Source organism: Felis catus, chromosome A1, assembly GCF_018350175.1.
Source record: "Felis catus isolate Fca126 chromosome A1, F.catus_Fca126_mat1.0, whole genome shotgun sequence".
Lineage (NCBI taxonomy): Eukaryota > Metazoa > Chordata > Mammalia > Carnivora > Felidae > Felis > Felis catus.
Window position 1 is genome coordinate 76,245,776 of NC_058368.1, and position 26,439 is coordinate 76,272,214.

Below are 26,439 nucleotides of genomic sequence, written 5' to 3' on the forward strand. Positions count from 1 at the left end.
AACAGGCCAAGTGTCCAAATGTGTGTCCGTGTCCATATGGGGTCTCCCGGAACACGGTAACAAGACTGTGGCAGTGTATGAACTTCCCGAAATGACTTTAGTACGTACATACTCTTCTCATTCATCTATAACCAGCACTATCCAACCTTGACTTTACAGATATTATTAGGCAGAAAAGGCTGTGTTTACTTTAGTTAAAAGCAGTGAACTGTTTTTTCTTTTTCTTTCTTTTCTTTCTTTCTTTCTTTCTTTTTTTTTTTTTTTTTTTTTTTTGACAGCTTTTAGAGTAAAATCTTGAGGAATAAAACTTTAAGGGCTTTTTTAGAAATGGATTTCGGTGGTAATAATTTCCGGTCTTGGCTTTTGGACTCTGTGAAGTTTCCCCATGCTGTTCCCTTTAAACAGCTTTTTATTCCAATGTGGGCTGTAATGTGGGTACGAGGAAAATTCTGGGCAGAGCTTTAACATAGGCAGCTGGTGGTAAAGCCCCTTCCACCAGGCAGAGTAGAGGGAGGATCCAATATTTTCCACCTAAAGTGCTCTCTCCCAGACCCTTCCTTACAAATCACCCTCCCTTTCCACGCTCCCTGCTGGTCTCCCAGCCAGCCGGCTCCCCAGGAATAAACCTTACTGGAAAGGAGGCTCTGCCCTGTGTTCTGTTTATTGCTCTACTTTAAAATTTAATAACATCGCTTACATTGTTCTTAACGCTGAGGGTTTTTCTATAGTGATGAAGTACAATCCTGAGTTTTCATTTTTTAACAGTTTCTTGGTTAATGGAACACACTTTAAAGAGTAAATCAAGTCGAAGAGAAATATTAAGTGACCAAAATACAAGTTTAAAGAAGGTATGGGGAAATTTGTCACCATGATGTGCTCTGCCATTTGGGAAATGTGCACTAAGAACTGAGCACTTACTGGATGGAGAGATGAACTGATTATAAGGAATGAAATGGACTTGGAAAGTCTGATAGTAACCCACGTGCCGGCCCACTTACCCCGCACTGTGGGTGAGTGACTCTCAAAATACAAGAAGACCTTGGATTGTGAGTAACTAATTCTGTGAGTTTTCTGCAAGACCAGCAAACATTTCTAATAAATTTTAACTTGATAAACGAGCGAAGTCTCGCGATACGGGTAGTATGGGATGCCCAACGTCACACGACCGCAACTGGGCCAATGGTTCTTGAAATGCCCTTTGATATACGAGCGCTTTGATACACGGGCATGTTTCCAGAACGAATTACGTTCGCAAACCAAGGTTTTACTGTACAGTCTCATGTTTGTGCTCCTCAAGCTTGTTGATGCCTGGGATACAACCTCCTTTACTGGTTTTCCTGAATAGGAATTAGTCATTTCCTTACGGCGTGTGATCAAATAAGATGCACCCTTATTAGTTTGTCATCAGAACTAGTGTCTCCTTTCTGGTCTGTTCTGATGGTTTTCCTGTTTGGCCGAGCAGGGGGATGTCCCTCCTAAAGTCATTCTGGAGGAAGCAGGTGACCTGCCTGCAGCAGCGGTGGGCGGGACAGTCACAAAAACGTAGAAACGCACAGAGTCTCCTCAGGAAACGTTGCCATGAATAAAGGAAAACAGAGAGCCTTCCACTTTTTCTTAAATTGAGAATTTAAACCTCCTCTCACCACACTGAGAAGAGAGAGCCCTCAAAGAATTGACCAGAAATGTTACCTCAGAGCTTGACAACAGTTTCTTTTTTCTCCTTCCTTAATCACCTTTTCATTCTCCTTGTTTGCCTGTTTTTCTTTTCTTCCATCAATATCTTTTCTACGTAACAATTTATCATCTATTTGCATATTTATTCATGCCACTTAATCACTTTATGTTAATTCTGCTCTAATACCAAAAACGTACTTGGGTTTTCAGGCATCCAAAGCCGCAATACACGTAATTGCCCACAAAATTGCTACCAAATACTATGAATTAGAAAGCTACTGAGTATTCACCAGATTCTATTAAATCTAATTATCTGAGATCCTTTGAATTACAATGAGATTGTTCATAGTTAAAGACACGGGGTAGTGCATAGTTAATTTCTTAATTTCTAAAATGCTACTAATTTTACATGGTCCCATTACTGGCTTAACTAGTTGTAGGGTATATTTACATCCTGCTACGAGTAAGGCAAGCTTTCCAGAGAAGGCAGCGACCCCTACTTCCTTTCCTCAATGTATTTATACCGTAGGAAAAAAATGTTAACATTTAAGGAAATTCACAGGCCCCTGAGCAGGGCACCGATTGGCCTCTGAGGACAGTGAAATGCACCTAATAATAATTTTCAAGATGTTTTTGTGAATCAGCCCTTCCTTCCCATGAACAGTCACCTTTAACACGTAACTGCTCCGTTGCGGATATTTGTTGGGGCAAATCCCCGCTTCGAGGTTAGCCTCTCACTCGCATGTGCTAGAATTTGAAAAAAAAAAAAAAAAGGCAGAAAGAAAAAGGACAGTATTGGATCATACTGAAGAGTCAATGAATTTGTGCTGTTGGTGTGCAGGAAGATTCAACCAAGAAGACTCAGATTATTTCAAATAAAACTCCAGCCCCTCCCTGGGATGCTTCTTTTCTGGAGTATTTTGGTGCGGCTGCTGCTCCAAGAGACACAATCGAGGTCATTCTGGAGGAAGCTGGACCCTGCAATGAAAGACTTGTTTTCATACCACCGCAGCGGCTTCCTCTTTCAAGGCGTGCAGCAAAGCACACTCTCAAATGATCAAACAACTCGCTCCGCACAAATGGAAAACAACTCGACCCCTCAGGGAGCCAAAAGGAAGAATCAGGAAGCCAGAGAATCTCTTTGCCCAGATCAAAATTTCACAGCCACTAAGCCTCCTGGGGCGGCTGCCTTGGTACCTCCAAATCTTTTCCACCTTGCTTGGTTAAAACAATCGCTTTCAGCCGGGTGTACACGGAAATAAGATTCAGGCAATCAGGCTGGCAGTGTGGCCCTGGATGTGCAGGGAAAATCAGGCTCTTACACCCACTGGCTATACCAGCTCCGTGATGTGCGGGTAGGGTAGAAACTTACTTGGACCTCACTTTGCTTGTCTCTAAAAATCCAGATGAGAACGTTAGCTCTCAGAATTGTCCTAAGGGTCTAGCGAGCCAGGATCAGGCCTTTGTTCAGGGTCCGGTAGCTGCGATCTCACTACCTTTCTTTCTCCACACTGAATTTGCTAGAATGATATTAGTACAGAGGCCACGTCATAATCACCACATGCACGGATCAGAAACGGCCGATGCCTTCCAAAGCAACCAAAAGGGCTGAGCTCATTCTCTCGAAGAATATCTTACAAGTCTCCTGCGTCACTTTGCAGATGCATTAAAATGCATGTTACTAATGCTGACACGTAAAACTCTAGACTCTGGGGAGGATGCCACTGAGGCCTGGAGAAGTTCGGGGACTTGCCAAATATGACAGTGACAAGAAACAGCAGAACCGGGGCTCAACCTGGGGTCTCTTGTCCCCCCAAAGAACATCTGCGAAGCAAACCATGCCTCTTCCTCAATTAAGGTGTGTTTTTCTAGCCGAAAGGGGGCAGATCAGGAGGGGAAAAATAATTGCATGTAAGCTAATCCCCACCTTTGCCTGCACCCTTTCTACCCACACATGTGGGCTCCCGGGGTTTGGTCAGGCTGTGAGCTCTTGCACAGCTGTCAGACAAATCAAAGACCCACATGCAAAACGCAGCCCTCGCAAACGCTATGTGATGTGGTTTCCTAACACTTACTAGGGGCCTTGGGGTCTAGAAAATAGACGCAGAATTAGGCAGCCAAGGGCACTAAGAATAGAATTTTCATGTGTGACAAATGCAATCCTGCAGGAAGCAAAGGATAGTTTTCATGTCATTTAAAAGAGAATGGGGCTCACAGCAGCCCTCGATTTCTAGCACGTGAGAACTTGTTACCGTCTCTTAAGACCTCGTATCGCTGCGATGGGCGTAGCGGGTCCTGTTTCGGTGCTCTGTTTGACCAAAAGACCAGAGCATGTGTGGAAACCACTCCAGAAGGGAGACAGACGCCTGGGTGTGGCACTGGACGTGTCTGAGGCCACAGCGTGGGGTTGGAAAAGGCTCTGGTTACCGAGCGGTTCCTTTATGAAGGTGCCGCCACAGAGAAGCCGGGTCACCTGGTAACCTAGCAGCCACAGAGCACACACAGGGTGACTTTCTGAAGCAGCAAGCCCAGCGCAAACCCAGCTGCTGATTCCGCTCGCCTCAGCTCCCCACCGGCAAGACTGGAGTTGAACTGCGTTCAAAAGAGGGCTAACGACCCAGGTTTTCAAAACCGTTATGACGGGGGCGTGGGGTTCTATAAGGATGCAGCCAGCTCTCGGTGTCCCTTCCCACAGCTCCATGAATGCCACAGGGGAGCAGGACCAGAGAGTGGTAATCCACCCATGTGCTAGGTTACACATTCTCCAGCCAGCTCAGCCGCCGAAAATGATATCTCAAAATAAGTGCGCGACGTGCCCCCCGATTCCTTGAAACGGACCTTGAAAAGGACCTGTTATCCTTAGCTTCAGGAGAGATGTTCCCGACAACGTACTGGAGGCCAGAGTGCCGGGGCCAAGTCTACACCAAGACTCGGATCCAGGGACTTTCTTAGGGAAACTCTGCCTGGGAATCTATTGGCTCCAGTCTTGTCCAAATCACTTCTATCTTTGAGTGGTAAAATTACCATGAATCTGGTTTGGAGCTATTTGAACGGGAAGATCAATCAACTCTTATTCAGTTACTTTCAGCAACTCCAGAAAAAAATAGTAGCGTTAAATATGTCTGAAAAATCTCATCCCTCTGAACAAGTGTACTCAGCCTCCCAGGTTATAGGTTATCGATTTTCCTGGGAAGACAGAGCTGGGAAGGCAGCATCCAAACCTGGGCTGATAACTTCAAAAGGAAAAAAAAAAGGGGGGGGGAAGAGTAGGCGTCAGGATGACAGATCAGGCTAGGAGCCACGTCCCTCATGCTTTCTCTTCCCGGTCTTTTTGTTTTTTCTAGTTCCAATTCCGCAAGAGGAAAAATAGAGTGTGTGCGTGGGGGCGGGGGGGGGGGGGGGCACATAGGAACAGGTGGTGGATGCCTGGATCCTATTTGGCCCTAAGGCACCCGGTAATGAAGCACGTGTGTCCCACCTGGGTTTTTACTCACAGGTGTACTGAGCTCTGCCTTGCTTTTGAAGTTCCACGTCAGGTCCCGGTAGTCAGAGCACACGCAGGAAGCGACGGAAGAAAGCTTACTCCTCAATGGTGTCCTCTGGACGGTCACAGCCACAGAGCTCTGTGTTTGGGCTGCGGTTCCCAGTCCTCCGAAGAAAGCGCAACCTCTCTCTGGACGTAGCCGAGTCCCAAGAAACAAACAGCCCTATTAAAATGCAGGGATTCATTTCAGTGAATGCCGTCACCCTTGAACTTGGCCAGTCTGTAAAAGCTGCCTATCGGAGGGCTCCTGCCTCTCGGTGCACCTGGCCGGGCGGATGTCACCGGTGACCTGCACGCACAGAGATGCAACGTGTGTGTTAGATGATCAGCGTTAACGCCTCTCCGAGGGGTGTTCACGCTGACAACAAAACGCTGCATATTAAGGACTCTGCGTTCTATCAAACACGTTGTGGTGTGTATGTGCTAAACCCACAGTCGGCGTGGCCAGACCAGCCTTCTCTGAGCTGTATCCGCACAGCCCGTTTGAGATCCACGCAAAACTGCAGGGGAGGCAGGCCACCAAGCACTGGACCACAGTGGCCAGGTGTCAGCTTCCTAAAGACGCTAAGGGGAAAGCTTAAGTTGAGCTGCATGGAAATTTGCCTTTTGACCACGTCCTGTGAATCTGTATCTATCTTAATCTATCTATCTATCTATCTATCTATCTATCTATCTATCTATATCTCTCTCTATAGACAGATAGATATAATCTTCATCATAGCGATTCTGAATATTTATGAAATTTTAACGTTTTTCTCCCAATATTTGCTAATATGCTGCTAAACTTCCCATAACACGTTTAAGCACCAAAGAAACTCCTATGTATCACATGCTCATCGACATTAATTGCAAAATTAGTGTCAAAATATTGCACTCGATTTGTTTCCCTTCATATATCAGTTTTCATTCTTTCAGTGCTAGCGTGTTAATACGCAAAGATTCACAAAAATCCCAGTATTACTGTATTAGAGGCATGTTTTATGCCGGTGACAATTTAGCTAAGGCGATCCATGACCTCATATTTTTCCTATTATTTGAGCTGAACTGAACTCTTTGAAACTTGGAAACGTTCAGGAATCCCACTTGTAAAAATATCCAGGGATTTTAAGTTTGTACTAAAATGAGCAAGATCCATAATGAGCAGGAGGCCGCCTTTTCTTACCGCTATGTTTCTGGCAAAAACAAAACCAGGAAGCACCTAGACAAGCAAACCCAGGCAGGCCCTGGAGGTAATTATTCTATTCATTCCAGACACTTCTCATTCATCAGAGATGTGAGCAATCTTGATTGACAAAACACGATGCTTCCCTTGCTAAAGTGGAACATCAGAATGCAAATTTCTCGATTTATCGTTTTCTGCTGGGTGTGAGGTGACAGCAACTCATGGTGGAAGGCACTGGTGTTTTCAATGGCTTTTTCATTTTCAAACTTACTTTAAGGTAAGGACAATACTTTGATCATTTATTTTCAGTGATTAAAAGAAAACACTGGCCATTGTTTTTGTTTTTGTTTTATTTTTAATTTTTTAATGTTTACTTTTGAGAGAGAGAGACAGAGACAGAGTGTGAGCAGAGGAGGGGAAGAGAGAGAGGGAGACACAGAATTTGAAGCAGCTCAAGGCTCTGAGCCATCAGCACAGGGCCTGATGCAGGACTCAAACCCACAGACCGTGAGGTCATGATCGGAGCCAAAGTCGGACGCTCAACCAAGTTATTTTCAATGATTTATGTAATGAAGTCTCGTGTGTGTGTGTGTGTGTGTGTGTGTGTGTGTGTGTGTGTGTGTGGAGGAGGAGGTGACTGTGTAACCAAGTAAACATAGGTCAGAGGCTATTTAGGAAAAATAAAAGAAGTGATATGATGGAGTCTGGGAGTGCATGGGCTGTGACACTTACGAAATGTCTCTAGAATAAGGCAGTGCTGATGTTTGGGCTCAATGGTAAGCAGGAGGAAACCATACAGTCAGTAAGAAGGCCAGGTGTATTTGATGGAAATATGGCCTCAGGGTCTGGCCAGAGGCTGAGTAAGGCAGGAGGCCAGCTTCTGAAAGTCCCCATCAACCGATCGGTCTTTGCTGAGTGACTGGAGAGAGCCATGATGAAATAAACAGGGGCCATCATCTCAAGTGGAGCAGCCAGAGAGGGCATCTTTTAGGAAGTAACACATAAGCCAAGACCAGAAAGACTGGGTTCGAGTTTGGAACATGAGAGCTGAAAAGAATATTCTCAATGGTGGGAACCAGATGTGTGGAAGCTCCGGGATGGAAAAGGATCTCGTGTGTTTGGAAAACAGAAAGGGGGTGGATTCGTTCCTCAGGGCTGATGGAAGAAGGTGTTACTTACTAACGTGGCTTAAATAACAGAAATGTATTCCCTCACTCCTCCGGACACTAGAAGTCTGAACCTAAGATCTCAGCAGGGTCACAGCCCCTGAGATTCTCGCATCCTTGTCAGGCAGCTGTGTCTCATTTCCTCACCCCATGATGCTCTCCCTGGGTCTGTGTGTTCCCATGGCTGTCTTCCCCTCTGATAAGGACACCAGTTATACGGGTTTAGGGCCCATCTTAATGACCTCATCTTCACTTGATTGCATCCACAACATCACTGTGTTTAAACGAGGCCACATTCACAGGTTCCAGAAGTTAGGACAGATTTCGGGGGGTGGAGGGGAGTGGCACACGAGCACAATTCAACCCACAACATGGGGCCACCATGGCAGAAGTTGGTGAGCAAGTTGGAGAACGAATGGTGCGAGTTCACTCGGGGGAGATAGATGTTGGCTCCAGCCGTTCAGCCTGTGGTAAGCAGCCGGGACCCCATTCTACGTGAATAAGGTATCCTCATATAATGGCGACACAGGGCACAGCTTCCATTCTTAATGTTCTCTGGACATGGTGAAGGACTACTTTGGTGGGCTGCAAGAGCGATGGTGGAGAAAGACTACCACCGGGGTTTAGAGGAAGGAGCTACAGAGTGGTGGCCGAGGGGAAGCAGGAGGACCTGACCTATGTCATAGAGAAAGAAACAGGATTTGGCAATGGCTTAGGTCTTTGATGTGCAGAGGAGGGACAGAGGACTGGAGAAGCTGCCTCCTCAGTTTCTGGCTTGAGCAACGGGGTGGCTGGTGATGCCATATATTCAAAAAAGGAAGACAGACGGGGTGGGAGCCTGTCCGGGAGACTGTCAGGAGCTAGTCTGGACATGATAAATCGGAGATACTTGTGAGACATTCGAGAATACGTTTCAAGAAAGCAGTGAGGGGCGCCTGGGTGGCTCTGTCAGCTGAGCATCTGACTGCGGCTCAGGTCATGATCTCACGGTTCATGGGTTCTAGTCGCCCATCCCCCATCAGACTTGCTGCTGTCAGCACAGAGCCTGCTTCAGATCCCATGTCCCCCTCTCTTTCTCTTCCCCTCTCCCACGTTCTCTCTGTCTCTGTCTCTGTCTCTGTCTCTCTCTCAGAAATCAATGAACCTTTAAAAAAAAAAAAGAAAAGAAAAGAAAGCAGCTAGCCAGGTGAGTCTGGAATCAGAAGACAGATTTGAAGGGAAGATAAGAATCTGAAAGATCATGGAATGTGTGAGAAATATCTATAGATGCTGTTTTTATTGTTCATACTTTAATGCACTAGCATTTCTAGACCAGATTATAGTTGTGTGCACTTACATTAGCTAAATCTAACCTAATGAAAAAAACTGAAGTCCAATTCACCAATTATGGCTTTGGAAGACAACCCAGTGACACAAAAAAGGCGATAGGGTAATGTTTCTGGTACTTGCAAAAAAAATTAAATGGCGCCTGGTCTACAGCACTGCTCAATCTTTGATTCTGCTGTTATTGGGCAGTGTTTATACGTGTATGTTAATTGGGATGCATTTCAAATTGCATAGGAAGCAAAGAGGGTGTTACAGTAATAAATATTCCTGGGCACGTGAACGTATGATGCCCCGATCCTATCAGACCTGGTTTTTGTGAATTTTTTCAACTCTTTGCAAAATCACTTCATTATTAAGGCAGGACTCGAAGCCAAAGCTTCTCGATGGTTCAGGTTAAGACTTGTACCAACTTGTAAAATGCTTTTGCTTTGCACATAAATCCTCCAGAGGCCAGACTAAAGAGACCCGATCGCCGAAAGTCATCTACGGAGGGAAGAGGCTATACCTGTTAAGCATATGACTTTCCAATGCTGTCAATGTGAGCTTGAAGTTGTTCACCTCCCTCTGTTCCCTACCATCCCCTGCCATCCATGGGAAGGACAGTTAGGCCTGAAGGAACAAAGTCTTGATTCAGGCAAATTGTGTTTTAATTTATATTTCGAAACATAGCTATCCTAACCTAACAGCATGACAAGACAGGCAAAATAGCTTGAGCCAGCAACATCCTTGAACAGAATAGTATAAATTTATATTCACTTATTTGGTGGTGCCGTGACAATTAATGGTCGGCAAACCTTTCAGGGAAAAATATATCTTGTATATGGATGTATATAATATACCTCTATAACATAGTATAGGCATATATATGTTATATGGATGTGTATTTTTAAATTTAAGCAATGGTAAGTTTCTTTTTGCAGTAAAATGATTACCTCGGCCTAAAGTTGATCCCTAGCCTACATCATACGTTTTCAGAATGGAAAAAGTTTTCCATTTTTGTTAATCTAGAGAGACGGCAAAATGCTTTCAAATGTTACGTATTTAAAAAATAGAGAATCATCTCGGAGACTTTTGAGGGAGAGGGGATAGTGATGAATTGCTTTGTAAAATATGGGGGTTAAGAGCCAGGCTAATGTGGTTCCTGTGGTCACAGACTTTTGCCTGGATCAAAACCACACGTGTCAAGAACAAGTACAGTTCCAAGCATCACATCATTACAATAAATATAATTAACTACTGTAAAGAGGCCAAGCTCAGGAATCCGGGAGAGTCTAAAGATATTGAAGTATATTTTAAATTATTTTCAAGAACAGAAATTATATGGTCCTTGAAAGTAGTGCTCACACTCAATCTGATTTCATCCATTAGAAAATTCATCCTGAATACCCAGTGTCTCAAGTGAGCCCATGTGGCGTCCAATCTGGAGGCATTTGTTTGTTTGTTTTGGGCCTGACTTTAGCACTGGGTTCTATTTCATCATTAGAATCGGCTATTGTAACCGGTTGGCATGCGACTGGCCCTGATTGGCTTTGCCTGGTCTAGTTTAATAAAGGCGCTTGATTCCAGTGTTGGCAATGCTGACGGAATTGGAGAGAAGAGGGAGGGGAAAAAGCCTGATAAAATCAAACTGTGCCCAAAAGGTGAAGGACAACCGTTAATTTAAACCATCCTTGGCGATTTTCTCATCGCTTCGCGTCGTATGTTATTGTAACCAAAGACCGAACAGACACAACACCAAGAAACTGACAGGCAGAAAATGTGCCTGCAGCGGTTTTGACTCCAAATACAACAGTCTCGATTCTAAATGATGCTTTGCAAATGCAACTTCTTCAGACCCAGATCCTAGCTCAGAAATCAAGTGCTCTCAACCCAATACTATAAAACTAAAGCTTCTAAAAATACTGCAAAGACTTATCACCTTCTAATTACTCCTCAGACGCCTAAAATCTACTTGAATGAGAAGGCCAAGCATCCCATGTTGGCTGATGAATTCAGTCATCTCCTTTTTTTTTTTTTCTTTTTTTAATGATGTTCATTTATTTATTTTTGAGACAGAGAGAGAAAGAGAGAGAGAGGCAGGCAGGCAGAGAGGAAGGGGAGACAGAGAATCCCACGCAGGCTTCACACTGTCAGCACAGAGCCACGCACCGGGCTCGACCCACGAACCGTGAGATCGTGACCTGAGCCGAAATCAAGAATGGGGACGCTTAATGGACTGAGCCCCCCAGGCGCCCCCAGGCATCTCCTTTTAAAACAAAGTGTATCAATTCATTATCGCCCAGAACTTCTCTCCCCAGGATCCCATTTTGCCTGAATGTTACAGACCATTTCATTTAAAAATAACATTTGGATGTCTTTAATTCCTAACAACCACCTACAAGCCTCAGGTTCCTTTGCTGATAAGAAGCTGATTTTGTGGCTGTTCTCCTACGACGCACAGACCTCCCAAACTCAGCCCATCCTGTAGGGCGTGAGCTTTGACCACACTTCACCGTGCGTGGGATTCCTGTGGGGATCTTATCAGATGCTGGTCGCAACTCAAGAGGTCTGCTCGGGGCGGAGAGCCCGCATGCCTAGCAAGCTCTGTGAAGCCAATGCCAGCTGATTCCAGGATCAGTCTTTGAGCAGCAAGATCCTGGAAAACCCACGGTCTCTTCCCCCGGACTGCCTTCTGCACCCCGCACTCCACGGTTCAGACAGCAGCACGCTTACCTGCCCGACAGCACCATTCCACATTTGTCACACTCGGCTACCGTGCGCGTCGCCCTTCCCTACCTGCGCATGCAGACGGATCCTACCGGTTGCTCATTCCTGTGAATTCAACCTCAGAAACATCTGGATTTGTGCCCTCCACTCATGAACGTTGCCACTCTCTTATGTATGACATCCCAGTACCCAGACTTTCCTAATTATCTCCTACTCGACCCGTCATTTTTCTCACCGCTTTCTTCCCCTTCCATGTTCTTGTTGCGGATTCGGCCCCCGGTTGGTTACCTCTCAGTCAATGAGAGCAGGAAGAGGGCGTGTGATGAGGCCTTACATGGCAACGTTTTATTACAAGTCAGGGACAGGGGGAAGCCAGTGGTGTAGGATTAGGGACATGGGCCAAGGCGGAAACGCAAAAATTGTCAACATCGTCAGTAAGTGGCATTAATGATGCATGCCCTGGGTTGTCATTTGTCCCGAACAAGCAAACAAATGAACAGACCCAGCCGTCTCGAGGCAGACAGCTCCTGACGCTCGCCTTGACGCCACAGATCTCCGAAATCACGCAGTTAATAAAACACAGACCAAACCCATGTCGGGCACCTTCTCAAAAACCTATCGTAGTGACAGGCACAGTTTCTGCAGGTGGCAATGCAGAATTGAGAACCAACGGCTTACAAGCTGGAAGGACATTTGGAATCTGAGCTACCCATTTCTTTCCCCAAATCATTCCTCACCCGTGTTTGGGTTTGTTTTCAAGTCCCTGCCTCAGACCTCCTCTCCGGAAGCCCAGGAAAACGCTAACGTCTGCACCTATTATCCTGGCCTGTTTAATCGCTTGACCAGCTAACTACTATATTTTGATTGTAAGAGTGGTCTCAAGAGATTTGTCAGATTGAAAGCAGGTAATTTTCTTTAAAGGAAGCAAGCGGCATAAACAGAACACTGACAGGGCAGAAACCCGTGCTGTCAGAATCCACATGCTCATATTTTTAGAACAGGATGCAGCGAAACAGAAGGAAAGGGATCTAGATAAATAAATGAGACACGGTTTGTGACAAGCAGAAGCTTTTTTTACCTATTGAACAAACACGGAGACTCCAACCGTCTCTGGCAGGAACTTCACAGGACAAAGCCAAGACGCAGATCATGCTATTTACGGAGCGATCCAGTCCCTTTCCTGAACGTCTTCCTTTATCAAAGGCAGACCATGAACAATAGAATATTAACCAATTTACACGCAACGGCCTGCCCGTGTGGAGAACCTGGTGCTGACGTGGATGGCAACCACGTCTCTACGGATCCCTCTCTGACAGAGGGAAGCAGGAGTTGAGGCCACAAAGACTTTCCCCACCCCCCTAATCTCCACCGATCCGTGATGGAAATAAACAAGATGATGATGCTCCGATCCTATTTAATTGACCTGACCGTAATAAATTGCAGCGGGATATTTTCCCTTTATGGTGTCCCCAAGCCACTCACGCTTCGGACATTAGGAAGTTGTCGTATTGAAAAAGCCTTATCTCTGAGTCACAACGGCAGACAGCTGGAGCTGCGTGAGGCCTCTCTCCTTCTTCCCATCCTTTCCCAAAAAGCCAGGTTTGGGCTTGGCTGTCGGCCCATAAAAACCTTCCAAGCAGCTATCCAAGAACAAAATGGGATTTCAAAGTCTACATGATAGAACAGATAAAAGCTGCCATTATTTATGCTTTAAATGTGTAAGTAACAACTGCATACGTTTTGCGATACGGTTTTAAACGAACAATAAAACGACCCCCCCAAAATCCCACTGTTGGCAACGAAGAAGGTGTCTGCGAATAAACAGGTAAACTAGATCATTGATATCCGTTTTTTTTTTCCTAGCACAAATCACGACCCACATCTCGTTAGTGCTTTTAACTTTGCCTTGCCTTTAAAAGTATGAACATAAATACGTCTACATAGAAAAGCATGTCCTAGGGTTGTGTCTACCCGAGGCGATGACACTGAGTGGGGACCACGCGATTCGGTTCAGTTTAGCCAGAAGCTCACTGCCTGTTTGCACAGATGCCAAACAGCACGAATTGGGACTTGCACGGAGACATTCATCACCAACAGGAACATGCCTGAGCACAGCTTTATCTAATCCGGCACAGTCAGCAGCTCCCAGGAAACAGCAGTAATAACACAGGCACGCTGCCCCCCATGCGATTGTACCAGCGAGGGGTCCCCTCTGAGCAAGCGCTTCAGGTGTTCCCCCGGGGGAGGGCACGGGGCTGGACCAGTCTCCAAACCATGCCGACAGTGGCTGGTTACGGGACACAATAGTATCAACATTCACGGGGCTGTGGTTCAGGCACATTCCAACACAGGTAGTGTTACCTGGTTAGCAGAATTATCTCCAAATAATGATGGACTGCGGTGTCATTTTTGCTGCTAAATTCCGGCTGTTGAGTGAAGCGTTTTGATTAATTTATAGGCGTGTTCTCTCGGGGGATCACAAAAACTGTAGAATTACGGGGCCCCACGTCGTAGCCACTGGCCACGAGTAGCTATCGGCATTACAAACGGGACCAGTCCGAATTGAGATGTGCCCCGCATGTAAAATATGTGTGGGATTTTGAGGAGCTAGTATGAGAAATGAACTTAGAATATATAATTAATAGTTTTATATTAATTGTGTATTAAAATGCTATTTTGGACGTATTAGGTTATGCAAAATATACATTAACTTCACCACGTTATACATTTTAAATGTGCTGCTAGAAAAAATTAAGTTACCTGTGCAGCTTGTATTTGTGGCTCATATTATGATTCTATTGCACAGTTCTACTACAGAATGACCAATTCTCATGTCTAAAAATGTCAGTTTTATTCATTTTCACGGCCACGTTGGATACGATTTAACTTTTCAGCTGCATCATAAATTATGTCAGCATTTCGCCCAATCTCAAGATAAATTTTTAGGCTGCTGAATTATGGATTAATCAGTTTCATTGTAGATCAGAGAGGCTATATAACTTTTGCACGTAATTAACATTCTTAGAGGAAAATGTATGACACGCCGCAGACATACACTAATTAAACAAATCCGTGCGTTCACTAACATGAAAAAAAAAGAAAACACGCACGTTGTGGTCACTTTTGCAGGAGGCGGTGTGCTGTGTTCTGGAGGGGGTTAAAAGGCATAAGATAAATATCCTGCCTTCAAAGAAGGCTCCGTGCAGGGCAAGGGCTGACCTTGCACACAGGTAAAATGACAACGACAAATGAAAGCAGAGAGACGAGAACACAGTGTGTGTGCGAACGCAGTGGACGGAGCACCTCGCTGCTCTGTGGATGCCCCCCGGGTGCCTGGGGTTGGCCCATATGTCCCCTCAGCCTTCCCATTGTACAGAGGAGAAGGTGGGGGATGGAGGGGTGAAATTATTTATGTACAGACGCCGGGGAGCCACGACACAAACCCCACTGAGCTGACCCTGAATCGCATCACGGGGCCTCTCCACCACGGAAAGGCTGACGACAGGAGACACGCAGAGAGGGACCCTTTCCACAGAGGAAATACCATCTCCAAGAAACTCAGCTGAAAAGCTTCCGGGTGTCCAGGGGAGGGGACTAATTCTGTCTGCTAATCATCGAGTCTCCTGAAATAAAGCGGAGGGTCCAAAAATCTGTTCCATTCTTCGCAAGGCCACAATTTTCAAATTTTTAAGAGTCTCGGTCGTGCTGAGGGCCTACGTGCCCTCACATTTAGGTCCACCAGCACCCCCAAGAAGCAGCTTTGCTACCCCAGCACTCATGCGTATGAGCGGGGCCACCTGCCGGGGGTGAAGTCCTGGAGGCCAAAATATTCTCTCAAGTGCTGACACATCAAAGGGCCTCAACCTGGACCCCCCCCCCAAAACAAGATCGACAAAGTTTTGCCACAAAGGGTCAGAAAGTAAATATTCTCCGCCTTGGGAATATTGTCTGTGCCACATGGACCCAGCTCCCCTGTTGTAGCATGAAAGTGGACATAGAGACACAGAAACGAAGGGGCATGGATGTGTGTTTCAACACATTTTATAAATGAACATTGAAATCCCAGTTTTGTATAATTTGCATGTGTCGTAAAATATTATTCTTCTTTTGAGTTGTTTCCATGGATTTTTATGTGTTTGCTTTGGGGGTTTGTTTGTTTGTTTGTGTTTGTGTGTGTGAGCCGGGGAGAGGGAGAGAGAATCTCAAGCAGGCTCCACACTCAGCGCAGAGCCCGAAGTGGGGCTTGATCCCACAACCCTGGGGTCACAACCTGAGCCAAGAGCAAGAGCCGGATGTTCAGGGCGCCTGGGTGGCTCAGTCGGCTGAGCGACCGACTTCGGCTCAGGTCACGATCTCGCGGTTTGTGAGTTGGAGCCCCGCGTCAGGCTCTGTGCTGACAGCTCGGAGCCTGGAGCCTGCTTCGGATTCTGTGTCTCCCTCTCTCTCTGCCCCTCCCCTGCTCATGCTGTCTCTCAAAAATAAACATAATTTAAAAAAAAAGAGTCGGATGTTCAACCGACACCCCCTTCCCAATGATTTAAAGAACCTTTTCATCATGCCATCCCTGAACGTGCCTCCTCCGTGACAGTTATCTTCTGCAGGGAAACCTCACACCCTTCTCCTTGTGTCTTGGGTGAGGTCACTTTCGAGAATCTCCATCCTCCTGTCCCCTGAAATGTGGAAGCATTCAAGGATAATCTACGAACGCATACGAACGCACATTTAAGATGGCTCATACCATCTTAAATGTGGCAGCAAGAATTGATGCAAATCCTCCCGCTGTGGTCTTCCAGGGCTGGCCACGGTGGAATACGATATCTCGTTCACAGTCCAAAACTGCGTTCGTACTCTTTGCTGAACCATGTGTAGAAATGCCCAGCGTTGGGGTACCTGGGTGGCTCAGTCGGTTGAGCGTCCGACGTCAGCTCAGGTCCTGATCTCGCGGTTTGTGAGTTCGAGCCCCGAGTCCGGCTCTGTGCCGACAGCTCGGAGCCCGGAGCCTGCTTCGGATTCTGTGTCTCCCTCTCTCTCTGCCCCTTCCTGCTCCCATTTTGCCCGCCTGTCTCTCTCTCAAAAAAATAAAAATAAAAAAATAAGAAAGGCTCAACGAAAAGCATTCTAAACTTACAAAAATTGTTACGCTCCTTCTTATTTTCATGCCCGTTAGTATTCCTTGGCTCCCCAGAGGGGGGGGAAGCAAGCTCGCGTATCGCATTTCCATATGTGCACTGCCTGCCAGGCTCCCAGAGTGTTTTCTGGCTCCTCGGTAGGTACAAGTGACAAAGCTCCTGTAAAAGCCAGTTATTTAATGCTTGCAACCAAGCCGGAGGTAGGACCTACTACCTCCTGTTTAGAAATGAAGATTCTGAGGCTGGTACTGTGCTTGGCACCCTTCTCCCCCTGTGCTTTCTCTGTGTTCCTTTCTCTGCCTCTGTCAGCCAGTGAATTCAGCACCAGGCTCCAAATGTGCCCCAGCAGGCTGCTCCAGCGCCCCCCCACCCACCCCACCCCCGCCTCCGTGGCTTTCACTTACAAGCCAGGAAGATGCAGGAAACAGCCAGCTGCCTTGTGAAGCAGAAAGTGCCTTCAGAGAGAGGGAAGAGGGCCCACAGGGAGGGCAGTGAGGGCCAGATGCAGGGAGAAGTAAAAGAGAAAGAACATAATGGAGGCAGGAGAATGAGAACTTAGTTTGTGCTCTTGTCTTTTCATGCTTAGTACTCCTTCATGCCCTAATCTAATGTTTTGATATTTTTGTGGGAAGGAGGTTCAAATAGAGAAGCCTCTAAAAGCAGGATGGCCAATGGGTCTGTTTTAGGGTTGCTAAACCCTGAGGGTTTAAACCAAAAGAGAGTGTACTTAAGAGCATGTCAACGTAATTTCAGGACAAAAGTGTTACCTCTGCTGAACTGAGTCCACAATGTCAAATTTTCATGGCTCTGGACACTGGTGTTTTAAAATATCTACCTTAATTTCACGAAATAATATTTTATTCGCATGGAAGAAATATTTCCAATACAGACAAGGGAGTTTACATTGTGAAGCCAGGAAGCTTTGATGGTTAATACCAGCTGATTGCTCTGGTATATTATCATTTGTGAAAAAGTTAACTGTGATAATGTTACCATGTCTTGCCAACCTGTCATTAGTAAGGGGGTTAGGAGAAATACTTTTAGCCCAATTATCATTCCAGCTGCATGTCAATGTCAGTTGTATTAGCACAGCTGAGACTTAGCATTAAACCTGAGCTACAACCAAATGATTATTTTGTCTTTTATTTTTTTTTTAAATCAGACAATTGGTCTCCCCGCATTGAATGATATGTGAATTCTGTTCATTGATTGGAAAAAAATAAAGCCCTAATTAAAGTTAATATATGTAAAGAGAGCATTGTTTCTCACGTTGAAATTAATCAGATGCATCCACGTTTATATGAGTTGTTTGTATTAACAGAGAAAATGCAGAAGCATCTGAGGATAATCCAAAATGAATTCTCCAATTGAACAATCTAAAAAGGAAGTTATATTTTGTTTTTTGGTTTCACTGAAAAATTGCAAAAGCTCAAAACTGGCATTCCTATGCACTGAAGAAAACTTGCAAAGAGTTTAAAAATTACCAAGCCCACTTGGTTTCAAGTCTAGCAGGGCAATTTCAATTTCTAACAGCCACGGTGATATGTGACACACCATCTTCTTTCTTACATTTGACGTGAATATTTACAAATAAGAGAATCCGTTTCAAAAAGGCTGCAGCCATACTGTGAAGTTCTGACTCAAGTTTCTAGTACCAACAGACTTGCCAACCCATGGCTGAAAGGTTCAAATCTCTGAAAGAACCTGGAGCCGCAGTGTATGTGGATTGAAGCAAATTTCCAAGGACTGAATGTGAGCCCTGGAGACCCTCATTCCCACTATGCCTCCTGCCAAACTGTAGCCTCCTAGATCCCCGGTGTAAGGTGTATATATCCCAGAGTGCAGGCATGGGAAGGAGGGAACAAAATACCAAAACAGCAACTCATGCTTTTAATCTATAAAAGGAAAAAAAAAAAAAAAAGCTTTTATCTACAGTGTGGATTGACTCATTGGCCCCACTCTACCCACTTTTGCTAGTCGTCGTTTCGGTGATCCTAAGAACTAGCATTAATAAATCAACCCTTACAAATTGGACAGTGCCTTAATAACTCCCTCCCTGCAAATTCCAAAAAAAAAAAAAAACCCCGCAGCCTCCAGATCAAAAGTAATACTAGAAACGCAAACACATGTGAACAGTAAGAACACAGCAGAGAGCAAAGCTGACGCCTCTCCTACTTTAGAGGGAAGCCACGTACTTCATCTATTAAAATAAATCTTCCGAACGCTGAGTTTCAGTGGGATCTGAGTTTGTCGAAAGTAGAAAGGTGCAAACCGCAGTATCTTCCGGTGACTTTGATGACTAACTGATTGGCGTCGGGGAAGATTGCAACTGACCATCCTTGGGTCAGCGAAACCTTGATGTTAGAGGAAGCGAGTTCCCAGTAGTTCCTTGTTGCATTGCTTCTCTGTGGGATGGCTGCCCACGTGACCTCTGGCACCAGATGGGGGGAAGTATCTGGTGAGTGGGGATTTACATACTGATCTGCCCAACTCATTCTGGAGCAAATCACTCCTGCGTTTTCAAAAATCCCCGGACAGTGAGGCGGCTGACCCGATGTTTAAATCTGAAAGGCATGTTTAATTTTAAGGTAAATCAAATTTAAGCTAAATAAATTCACACAATGGTTATTTACAAGGCAAATGAGTACATTTACTGTATTATCAAGGTTAAGAGTGAGATGACCATTTACTTGCAATACTGAACGTGAAAGGTGTGACTACAGGGACATTTCCCCAAGGATGTCACTTCCAAGAGACCAAACAGCAAGTGTGGTTGGGACTGGTCCCAACACCGCATCCTGGGCAAGGTGGTAGATCTTTGACTTTGTAGATCACCCGAGGATCTGATCTAGCGCACATCTAAAGTGCTAAGGACACTTGATCTTCATATACATGCTAGAGTAATGAGTGTTTGAAAATAAGTTTAAGGCAAAGGAACTGAAGAAAAAATACAACTTAAATTCAAGACTGCAGTTGTAAGGAAATACGCCAAACTCATAAGCTCACTGTTCGCCGTCCACAGCGCTTTTAGCATTGACTCGTAACAAGTCAATAAGTACAATCCTGTGTGCCACTGTCAGAAATGTATTGCTTGTATTAATATTCATCCATTAATTTCAATACACTGGCAAAGTGAATTTTAATTATTTTGCAATCCAAAGTGTTTTGCCATAACGTGAATGCTGATAATATATAGCAAACACGGAGTGCTCTGTACGTCCTTGCAAAGCTCTAACTGATTAAAATACACACTACATTCCCATTTTGAAGACAGTCACATTATCTACCCTCATAAATGAAGACTAAAGCCATATACGTTTGTTAGTTTACACAGATCATCGTTCCATCCTAGAATACAAAACATCTTTCATGCAATTTCTCTTTCAAATGCAATTGTTATTAAAAAAAAAAAAAAAAGCCTGGTCCTCGTTTTCAAAGGATGTATGGTTTGGGGTGTTTCTAAAATGTAAGCTAATGGATAATTGTGCTTTAAGTGAGTGCTTGCGGCTTTAAATCAAAGGCCTTTGATGACACAATCTTCATGTGAGACGTGGAACTCTCTGCTTTGCCTGAGAACAGGAAGAAGGAAGAATGTGATGTACACATTTTTCCCAAAACTATGCTCCTCCAGTCGCCTTTGCCACTGTGTGCGCAGCAAATGATCTTCAGTGGAAGGAACTGTGTGCCTCACGGCACCAGCACCTTCTTCCCAGCCTCATCTGCTGAGGTGTCCCTCATCTGCTTTCACACCTCTTACCCCCGCAAGTGCCCGCCATCTTGGAGACGTCGCAAAATCAATGTTTGTGAAATAAATGAACGTCTGACTGAAAAAGTGTGAAAAGCCTAACTTGTTCTAGGCAAGTCCTTCAGTATCAGAGACTCCAAAGCATATGCTTTCTCGAGAATGGGGAGGGCATGAAGGCTTTTTGTTTTGTTTTGGTTTTGGTTTTGGTTTCTTTCCTAACGGGGCTGTGACTACGAGCGGAGCAGTAGGGCTGCAGGAACATAACTGCAAACACATGGTCAGCCTGCAAGACACTTTTTTTCTCAGCTGCAGCAGAAAGACAAAAAAGATGAATCTGTCCTTCCTTCCTTCAGACACCTCATGTACACACGTGTATATACATGTACATATTCAGGTATGTATCACCATCGTGGGTATGAACGTGCATTTGTGTGAACACACAGGGGTATGCCACTTCCAAGAATGCCTCGATGTTGGGGTGCCTGGGTGTCTCAGTCAGTTATGCATCTGACTTTTGATTTCGGCTCAGGTCACGATCTCATGGTTCGTGAGTTCGAGCCCCGCATTGGGCTCTGCACCGACAGCATGGAGCCTGCTTGGGATTCTCTCTCCCTCCCTCTCTCTCTACCTCTTCCCATGTTGGTGCTCTCTCTCTCTCTCTCTCTCTCTCTCTCTCTCTCTCTCTCTCAAAATAAAAAAATAAAAAATAAAAAAAAATAAAGAATGCCTCGATGTCAATTTGTACTCGTAAAATTATTAAGGAATTAAAAATTTTTAAATATGTGTAACAGTGGCACTGGTGGCTCGAAACAGAAGAGAAAGAGCAGGACATAATGAAACCATAAGCCCCAGTTCCTAAGGACTCCCAAGGAAGTCTTTAAGACAAGAATTTTAACATTTGGGATTGTCAATAAACAACGTTAGTCTCTCAACCTCATAATAATATTTCTCGGTTCTCCAGCTATTTGGTGGAACTTGTAAAAGTCTATCCTTATTTCCCAGGTTCCTTTGAAAAAACAAGATACATTTCAATATATGTAAATCCCAAAGTATTATTTTTCTTCCTTTATTTTATTCCCCCCTTGGGCTTTCTTATCTCAAGTTATAAAGAAACCGGCAGAGGCATAGAGGGGAGGGAATAAAGTTTAGAAAATCTAGTTATACAGGATGTTTTTCTCCACAGTAGAAAGGGGGAGGGAGGGGATTTTCTAACTTCCAACTTCTATATTTAACATTGCTATCTGAGAGCCAGCTCTGGTCACAGCCAGAAAGAAAAAAAAAAAAGAAAGAAAAAGAAAAGAAAAAACGCATGAGAAGACCTTCTCCTTCATACCTGCGTTAGGGCATGAGACGAGGGTATGAAGGCGTCAGCAATGGTGAGTTACGGCTGGCAGAAAGGAACCTTGAACCTGATAATACACAAAACGTCTCTTTTAGGAATGAGTTGTAAGATCTCTGGTTGCAATGAGGAAGAAAAATGAGGCATGGAAAATAGGGGAAACAGGTTTTCAGTACAGACGGGGAAGCTTTAAACGGCTGGGGTAAAGCAAAACTACCCTTTCATCCGGAAGTTATAGACCAATGTTGTTAGCTGCAGACGATGGAATATCTAGTTTCTCACTAGTTGATGCATAATGGGATTTATTAAAGAATGTTAGATGCCTCGGAACATCTCGGGGGGGGGGGGGCAGGAAATTGCACTTGGATGTAGTCACAGAAATTGAGCCTGGACTGATCCTCAGATCAGCTGCTGCCCAGCCCGTGCTGTTGGGGACAGTGAGAGAAAGCAGACACTCCAGCACGGGCTGGGAAACGCACCCCCACCCCCATGCATGTCCGCTGTTTCATCATCCTCATGTCTGTACTCAGAACTCATTAGATGCATCCATGTGTAGAAATGTAGCCAGACACGGGTCTTGAACTCGCTCTCGCCGATAGGCATGAAGGTGTGGAGTGTATGTTGGGTGAGGCAACCGCAGAGTGTTTGTCTCTGGTCTAGGATCTCGAGATACCCCAGTGAACAAGATGGAACAATGCTACTACCCATTTGCCTGAGATCATCTGTAGGCATGACAAAGAGTGCAGGGAGCATGACCTACCCGCAAGGAGACTTGGCTTCTAGCCCTCTTGGACCCCACGTGTGACTTAAGATAAGTCGCTGACGTCGCTGTCCTTTAATTTCCTCATCAACAAAATTAACAGCGAATAAAATACGCCCAGTTTTGTCGGTCAAGGTATAAGCAGGAAACAGAAGCCACTTGAGATGGATCCAATGAAGATGTTGATGAGGGAACTCCTAACAAAAGTGTGGGCAGATTTAAAGATGGCGGGACACGCAAGACTTTTCGCAGAGGGAAGCTGCTGTCCACCCCGGAGCTGAAAGAATGAACGAGGGAAAAATGCGGGGAGCCCACTGAATCCTGGGACTGTGGAGATAGGGTGGCAAGCGGAACCCAGGTTGGGGGAAGCAGCCACTCCCAGCAGGTGATCTCTCCATATCCACCTTGAACCTCCTCCTAGTGCTTCCTGACGACCACGCTGGAAAGCCAGAGAGAGCAGGCGGGCAGGAAACTATAGAGGAAAGACTGGGGAGAACACACGTGAACAAGAACCAACACACCTAAATATTCCCCAGAATTATTGCTGGGACTCCAGAAGATCACATATACACGCGTACTTTAGGAAGCATTTGAAGTGTTGTTTTTAAAGTAGGGCAATATTTGTATTATGGAGAACTTCTCTTTTGGACGTGTTATTCTTTATTCTGCTCTTACCAAAGAACTTTCGATTTTTCTAATTAGTTCATGAGACATGAGGAGCAGCTGGAATGAGTTCAAAGAAAGTAAATGAAGGAATAAGTTCGAGGAGTGGAAGTAGAGGCCAGGGACAGGGTCTTGAGGGAAAAGTTGTGAAACAAAGATTGTTGCGGCCAAATGGATAGGAGATGAAGGGAGGTGGAATTTAAGCCCTGTGCGAGAAAAGATCATCGCAATAAATCCTCTTGCTTCTCGCTGTAAAGTAAATATTATTCTCTGGCTTTGATGTAAATAATAGAGCGGTAATGGGATAGTAATGACAAGCAATACAATCAGTTCATCAACTGACACTTTTCCTCTGTTTAGAAATTGCGCCCCATCGGAATTCTGGCTTTGAGAAGGCACGGGCTTTCCTGACTCATTACACTGTTTTCCATACTTAGGTTCTTCTGCCGAAGGTGAGTTAAAGACAAAAATGAAAGGCTCACCACGATACGAAAAGAAAAACCTGAAATCCAGGCGTGTTTGTTCATACGTCGGTCAGATGTCACCTCGACATCCACCGTTGGAAACGTTAGACTAGGAGTCGCACAGGAATGAGACACTCCATCATGTTTCAGTAGCTTTCATTGGCAGCGGGGTCTGAAACTTAAATAGAATCCTTTGTTATGGTGGCGCTTCCATGAGAAATGAAAGCGTGAAACTAAGCTTTCAAAATCCTCTCTAAATCTGCCTTTTCAAGACTGTTACTTTGGGAGGTGAGATAACTCAGGGCATTGTCACAGTTGGCCCTTTGGCAGCGCACAAGGAACACATAAATCTCGGCGGATAATGACCAAAAACACTGAAAGTGATTTCACGATGTCAAGAAGGCACCAACTGGATATTAACCGCCTCGCTAAGCCTCAATACCGCCAGGTATATTTACTGAGCCAGAGTGAACAGGAGCCACGCACAGGAGATCCAGGCTAACAAAGATCGAACCTAAGGGTAAAAGCAAGACATCTACGGAAGTGATTCAGTTAAAAAGTGGGGTGCCGGTGTATGGAGGAATCATTGTTTATTTTATGAGGACTGTATTCACTTAAAAAAAAAAAATGAAAGTCTCCTGGCCACCAAGATACAAGTTTTCCAAAACCCGCTGACCACAAAAACGTACGTTCACTCCCTGCCGACTTGCAACTCTGCGTCCAGCCTCACACTCTGTCCCATAGATTTGAAGTCAATTCCCCACCAAGCTACGGATCTGTTTCAGGTCAGCCTTATGAATGGACACCATTGATGCCATTCATCTAGCTCGTGGCCTTTCTTGAGCAGAATGAAATATGAAGACTCATTGTATTACACTCTGAAGGTATAAGCTGTGGCGAGATTGACGAAATAATTATGTAAATAATGGCAGACGTCTACGGAAGAATAATGGCTGAAAAAGCTGAGTAACATTAAAAAGTTAATATATTTAATGTTAACCTTTGTAGCTTTCAGCAATAATTCAAATCTAGCAAAATTGTTGTAGAAAGCATAGTAATATTAAAGCAAAGGGAAGAACGTCATGGTAATAAATGAATCCCCCGGTTTTCCGGGAAACTAGCAGGATATTATTTTACTTTAACACTAAAAGCTAAACACAAGATTTTATTAATATTGAGTGCCATTCTTCTTTGTAATGTGTTGGACTTACCCAGAAAATGGAGATTTTTAATTTCTAATTCTTCAGTGTAATCAAACACCTAAAACATTTCAACAGAAAGGCTTGAAAATGTTACAATATAAAATAATCATAATTTAAAGGTCCGAATGCAAGAGACTTGGTTGGAGTTCTCGTGAACACACAATGAGTAACTCGTTAAAACTTTTCAGCAGTTAGGATGCCTGGATGGCTCAGTAGGTTGAGCGTCCAACCTCGGCTTAGGTCGTGATCTCACAGTTCATGGGTTTGAACCCCACATCTGACTCTCTGCTGTCAGTGCAGAGCCTGACTCGGATCCTCTGTTCCCCCCACCCCACCCTCTAACCCTCCCCAACTTGCTCTCTCTCTCTAAAATAAACAAACATTTAAAAAATTTTTTTAACGTTTATTTATTTCTGAGACAGAGAGAGACAGAGCATGAATAAGGGAGGGTCAGAAGAGAGGGAGACACAGAATCTGAAACAGGCTCCAGGCTCTGAGCTGACAACACAGAGCCTGACGCAGGGCTCAAACTCATGGACCATGAGATCATGACCTGAGCCGAAGTCGGACGCTTAACCGACCAAGCCACCCAGGCGCCCCTCTGTCTCTAAAATAAACAAACATTTAAAAAAATCCAATAAACTTCTCAGCAATGAACATTCTATAATTACACATAAATTATATTTTCTCCCACCCCAAATATTAGAGACCAATAATAACACAAGGGCAGAATGAGATTAAAGGGGTGATCATCTTTGTTTCAATTTCACGGATGAAAGATAGCTTGGGACTTCGCCAAAGAAAATAATGATGTCCAGGAAAATTCTGGGTTCCTGGAACAACCAGGGCCATCTTGACATGGAGGAAGTGTTTGCTTTCTCATTAGGTTCCCTCAGGTCAGACTTGAGATCATCTCACAGAAGCCAAAAAAGTGTGTGTGGGGGGGGTGGATTACGAGGAGTTTGTTTCATCTGGGAAGATCGAGAATACTGAAGATAAATACTGGAGAGTCTACGAATGTGCCCCTAACTCTTCTGTGGCTGCTTCCTCTCTCTGGGTCTACGTTCTCTGCCAAGGAAAGCAGACGAAAAATCATTGCTCACATTCTGAAAAGGAAATGAGTAGAGCTGCATTTTTCTATCTCATCAATAAGATAATAAAGACAGTGGTCCCTGGACAAGCCTGCATACAGTTCTAGTTCTTTTAATCCCCTTAATTAGATTTTTTTGGAATATCTGTAAATTGCCTCGCATTTGATTAAATCAACTTGTTGCCCGTGACCCAAAGAGACTAGAAATTTATCTCTCACTTCCCATTTTAATTTTTTTTAATGTTTATTTATTTTTGAGAGAGACAGAGACAGAATGCAAGTGGATTAGGGGCAGAGAGCGAGGGAGACACAGAGTCTGAAGCAGGCTCCAGGCTCTGAGCTGTCAGTACAGAGCCCGACGTGGGGCTCGAACTCATGAGCTATGAGAGCATGACCTGAGCCGAAGTTGGACGCTCAACCAACCGAGCCACCCAGGCGCCCCTCTCACTTTCCATTTTAAATAATATTT

At 44.7% G+C, this 26,439-nt stretch overlaps 1 long non-coding RNA gene across 2 annotated transcripts in view; it reads right to left on the reverse strand.

The window, feature by feature from the left end:
* Positions 1-302: 302 nt before the first annotated feature.
* Positions 303-26,439, reverse strand: part of LOC123384898 — a 273,919-nt gene continuing 247,782 nt past the window's right edge. The window contains exons 4-5 of one of the 2 annotated variants that reach the window (XR_006596626.1): positions 5,169-5,381; positions 303-2,652 (exon numbers count right to left, since the gene is read on the reverse strand). This is a non-coding gene — a long non-coding RNA (uncharacterized LOC123384898). Of the gene's footprint in view, positions 2,653-5,168; positions 5,382-18,936; positions 19,272-26,439 lie in introns of those variants that run through there. The other variant, XR_006596627.1, reaches the window with a different exon arrangement.